General features: G+C 42.9%; 1 pseudogene; it reads left to right on the top strand.

Annotated features, from left to right (window-relative positions):
• The first annotated feature begins 367 nt into the window (after positions 1-367).
• LOC139279081 (U2 spliceosomal RNA) lies at positions 368-541 on the top strand (annotated as a pseudogene).
• The last annotated feature ends 5,218 nt before the right edge of the window (positions 542-5,759 follow it).

Here is a 5,759-nt window from a genome sequence, read left to right as displayed (position 1 = left end):
TTTAAAGATTATTCTTCCAAGGACCCCTCCACCGAACACTGGATGCTGGGACCCAACAAGTTGGCCTGTGCTTTCAACGTGCAATCTGGGAAAATGTTGGGAAACAGTGAAGGTTGGGAATCCCTCATCTTCATTTTATTAGCATGTGTCCATCCACTCACATATGGGGAGGTTCATTTGTGACCGCCAGGCCCGCCCTCCGGAAAAATGGAGAACATGGATATGGCAGGACACACCCCGATCACATTTCCGACCACAATTGCACTTCATTTACCAGGAAACTGACAGGTAGAGGTCAGAAAGCCTAGGTCTATGTGTCCAAACTGGTATCATCATAAGGGTCTATCCCATTGGTGGGTTGGGTTATACTGGTGCTAATTCAGAGCCCAAGTGTAGTATCTGTTCTTATCAGTTTAATATCCCTATCTGGGGACCAAATATTAAATTGTTTTTTGGAACAGGGAGATGGAACAGGGGCTTGCTCCGTCCACTCCACGCACCGACCTGGTATTGCAGTGTTTCCAGGAACGGTGCAGCTTCCCCTCTTGGCCTTTTGGCTAAGATCAAGTGGAATAGCGCAAAGTGATCTTTGCCGCTGGAGTTGATCTGACAAGAATGGAAAAAAATAATAATTCAGAGCCCATATGATTCTTTCAATTTACAATAGCAAATGCAGGATGGATTCCAGCCAGTTTCAGACCAAATACCAATATTTGCTATAAACTTGCCTCTGAGTCAGAAGGTTGTGGGTCCAAATCCCGCTCTAGGGTCTTGAGTACATAATCCAGGCTGACATTCCAGTGCAGTATAGCACCATCGCAGGTGCCATTTTTCAAATGAGACGTTAAACCGAGTCCCCATCTGACCTCTCAGGTGGATGTAAAAGGTTCCTTGGCACTATTTGAAGAAGAGCAGGGGAATTCTCCCTGTGTTCTGGCCAATATCTATCCCTCAGCCAACATCACTAAAACAGATGTATCTGGTCACTATCTCATTGCTGTCTGTGGGATCTTACTGTGTGTAAATTGGCTGCCGTTTTTCCTACTTCACAACAGTGATTACACCTCAAAAGTACTGTAAAGTGCTTTCAGGCATCCTGAAGTTGTGAAACCGTTATATAAATGCAAGTCCTTCTTTCTTTTAAACACAGTATTAGACTTGCAAATAATAAAAATGTGCTGAAATAGCCACACGTTTATAATTCACAAATGATTGTATTTCTAAAGAACAATCAGGGTATTGAAGGGACTAATTTACAGGCCACTGATAAATCAAAGTCATCTTTTGTGTTTAAAAATAAAATTGATTTATCTGTTTGTTGAATTAAGCAATGCAAATAAGACAGCAAGAAATTAAATGATCGGATAATTTGAATTGACTGATCCTGTGGACTTGGGCTCAAAAAATATTTTTGCCAAGTTACTGTTTTATAGGGAGGTAGCCAGGTATGTGCCATGTGGTGGTGAGTTTAGATATTGTTATTAAAGAACAATGTACACTCGGTCTGTCCCTGTGTAAAGCATTAGATCTATCCAAGGACGATAGCTGACATTGATTTTCTTTCTAAAATACAGTAGGGACATAATATTCTACCATCAGTCATTCCAATGTAAAATATGTTTGGTTTGCCCCTCTTTTAAGCTCCTATCAGTGTAATGATTTGTGATAGCTTTCTGCTTTTCTGATGGCTTATTAGCGAGAAGTATAAAGATTATTGGTGCTTTTTTTTGTTTGTTAGTCAGCTGGTCAATTAATGAGGTTTTGAATTATTATTGAAATTTTTATATTTAAATTGTCATCCGAACTAAAAATTATTTGAACTGCTCACAATGAGATATGCTGTGCCCATAATAATTGTATAATCCAGTTGTTTGAAATTTCCCCTCTCCTGTTACTTTGGGAACTGGTCTTTGCTAGTGGAATAAATAATAAAGGGTTTGCAAGTGCAGAACATACATATTCTAGTCACAGTGGCTCGTATGTTGGCTGTGAAGATGGCAATGCTACAGGTACTGAACATTCAGTAACTTCCAGTGGTGGTTCATAGTTCCCCAAGGTAACAAAAGTGGCCAGCCTCTGCAATTCTAAGTACGTTCTATATATTTTCTCTTTTTAAAAGTTGTTCCTTTTACTGTTCATCTCTCAAGCGAGAAAGATATGAAGAACATAAGAATGTAAATATGGAACTACAAAGGCCCATCCCCTCCTCAAGCCATTTCCAGTTTGGCTCACAATGGATAACCCAATCCACTCAATTTCCTGGGGTGGGGGGGAGATTAATAATAAGGAAAACTTTCGAGATGATCGGATTCTGTGAAATTACTCCCAAACGAATCAAAATTTCATAATAATCATCCCATCTTAAAACCCACACTATTCAAATGTAACCGTGCGCGCCACATTTTATTCATCCAGGATCCCGGCAGCAAAGGGACCCTCATGTTCTGCAAAGAATTGCATCATCTACACCTATAAAGAAAGAAAAGAAAGACTTGCATTTATATAGCACCTTTCACGACCGCCGTCCCAAAGCACTTTACAGCTAATGAAGTACTTTTTTGAAGTGTAGTCACTGTTGTAATGTGGGAAATGCGACAGCTAATTTGCGCACAGCAAGCTCCCACAAACGGCAATGTAATAATGACCAGATAATCTGTTTTTGTTATGTTGATTGAGGGATGAATATTGGTCCAGGACACTGGGGATAACTCCCCTGCTCTTCTTTGAATTAGTGCAATGGGATCTTTTATGTCCACTCGAGAGAGCAGACTGGGCCTCGGTTTAATATCTCATCTGAAAGACAGCACCTCCAACAGTGCAGCATTGCACTGGAGCGTCGGCCTAGATTTTTGCACTCACGTCTCTGGTGTTGGCCTTAAACCCACAATCTTCTGACTCAGAGGCGAGAGTGCTACCCACTGTGCCACAGCTGACACAGCTGCATTGTCTGCTCTCTCAGGTTGACATAAAAGATCCCAAGACTATTTAACTTAATAATTCCTTAAATATCTCCTCGAAATGATATCAATTAACGGCATATCAATAACTAGAAAAATTTGCATAATGCACAATGCCAAAACGAACTGAAGTTGCACAACGTCTGAACAGGTTAGGCCTGCGTTAAAATAGCAGGTGAAGATGCGTCAAGCGAATATATTAAGCATGCATTTGCCAATATTGCCAACTGTAGTCTCGAGCCTACAGTTCCTTGCAGGGGAAAAAAAAAATGATTGTTTATATGTCACAACTGGTGATTGTTCTCCAACTGATCATTGAATCTAGGCTGTAAATTTCCTCGAAACTGCTCCTGTTCAGACACCATGGCTGGGAAATTCAACAAGACCCGAAAGTGGGCGGGGGCACCCACGGTGAGGTTTGCTCGTGCCCGTTTAGATAGTGCAAGCAGCACATTAATTTGTTGCTGTCTGCTAATTTAAATGATTTTAGCGCACAGCCCAGTGACTATCACGCTACTGACCGGTTGTGCACTCAGCAGGAGACCCAAGGTCACATTGCATTTTCTTAACGGAAGGCTGTCAGTTTTGAAAGCAGTCTTAAGCCCTTAAAGGTGAACTAACATCTGGGGGGAAAAAATTAAAAATCATTCAAAAATAGGCAGTCTGCAGCTCTTAAAGCTGAACTGCCGTTTGAACATAAAAAATGGTAAAACTGGATCAACACTAACTTAATGGCTTAACAGGCCAGGGAAAGAGCATCCAGGGTCTAAGATGCAGCACTCCAGCTTTGTGCAGAGGTCCCCTACCCACAGGGGGCCAGGAGGCCCTCCAGAAAGAAGGATGTGGGACCAGATCACCGAGGCTGTCACTGCCAGCAGTGTCACCCCCATGACCCTGGCTCCAGTGCCCAAAGAAGTTTCCCGACCTCATTCGAGTGGTCACGGTCAGTGACTGCATCTTCAAAATACATCCCTTACTAACTACACCACTAACCTCACATACTGCTCAATATACAAGCCCCTTCCCATCACTCACCTACCACCAAATCTCCACCAAACACAAGGCACACTTCACATTCCTAGCAACACCTCACACCTTGGAGGAGACAGTGCTGACCATTCTTGGCAGGGGCATGGTTGAGCCCTGGCCAGCGGCAGGGCTGAACAAATACAAAATGCCGATATCTTCATACGTTATCCTTCTTCCACAATCCTACCCTTGTACCTTCTCATTTCAGACACCCAGGAAATCTAGCCTGCCCAGCCAATGGTTGACCAAGAAGAGTGAGGAGAGAGAAGAAGGAGGAGAGAGGAGGGAGAGGAGGATGACCAATAACAATTACAACAACAACACTCTTTGACACTCCCAGCCAGCAGCTCCTCGAGATCATCTTGCAAGGCCATCTACATTGTCCCCACTGAAAGTCAGCTATGCTGCAGCCACTGGCATAGCACTATGTAACATCACTAGGATAGGCAAAGGCACACGCAAGATAGTCACTAAGGGTGATTAGTTTATTTTCTGAAGTAATATTGGATGAATATATGGATAAAGTTGGTTTGGAAAGTTTCCTTTGTGGTGGCTTTTATTTCAGCATCATGGCCAAGATGACACGGTGGTGGTCAGTAACAGAGGGAAGGTAAGGTTTGGGACAAATGTTGAAAGGGAGATTGGGGTAGTGTTCACTGGTACCACAGATGAATCGATCCAGGATATCCTTGCCAGAAAGTGACTGTCTGGGTTGCCTCCTTCCTTCCGTTTCCTCCTCTTTTGCTTCTTCCTTCTTCTGTGAACAGTTTGTTCCCTTTGCTGCCTTTGCTCCATCTCCACGTGGTGTTGCAGTCCAAGGGGGTCTGCAACTAAAGCCCCAGGACTTGGAGCAAGTGATGTTCTCAGAGGTCTTGCTTTAACATACAAAGCCTTGCAAGCATCCAGCACTGCCTACACACTTTAACAACTTAAAAAAAAATATTGCACCAAGCCGCTTCTCCAATAAAATGCAAAAAAACTAGTCCAAAAGCTGTAATTGAAACTTTTTTTTAAAATTTCAAAATATACTTTATTCATATAAAAAATTTGTACAGTACATTCAAAAGCAGTTCAGTACGTTTAGCTGCGGCCAGCAATCCCATACACTACATTTGGGTGCTGATGGTAGTTCCGTTCGATACATTTCCTTGCTTTTCAGTTCAAGTACAATTTGGTACAATACGGGATACCTTGTAGTACGTCCAACAAAATTACATTACATGTGTCACTATACAGTACACGGAATGGGTGACGGTACATTTACATTTTTTCTTTTCAACGTGCATTACGAAACAGCTGTAATTGAAACTTACCTGAAGGATGTATGTGTCTCTTTAGGAAAAGCTGCCAGCGTCTCTGTAGAACTGCTGAGGGCGGTATGGAGAGCGGTGATGTCCAAAATAGCAGTCATGCGTCAATTAAAGCACTGCTTGCTGATTGACGCCACAATCTGCACATTTATATGGGAGAGGCGAGCGCAGGCAATGGCAGTGCTGCCGACCTCAACAAAATGGTGGCCGCCGTGTTCTGCGCCGGAAGCGGGCGGAAAGTAGGCGGCCTCCATATTTTCAACAAAACCGGCCTTAATGGTAGGCGCTGCAACTCAAAATTGTGTGGGCTGTATCTTCACCATAGGTCCGTCAGAGTCCCCATTTGCGTGCGTAATTTACGGCAGCAGAGCAGGAACAGCTCTGATGAAATTCCCATCTGAATCACTTTATCCTATAACCCCATTGACATTATTCATGGGCTAAAATTTCCTCTCTTGGCTGA

Source organism: Pristiophorus japonicus, chromosome 13 (assembly GCF_044704955.1).
Source record: "Pristiophorus japonicus isolate sPriJap1 chromosome 13, sPriJap1.hap1, whole genome shotgun sequence".
NCBI lineage: Eukaryota > Metazoa > Chordata > Chondrichthyes > Pristiophoridae > Pristiophorus > Pristiophorus japonicus.
The sequence above is the reverse complement of the archived record's forward strand: the minus strand, read 5'-3'. Positions and strand labels throughout refer to the sequence as shown.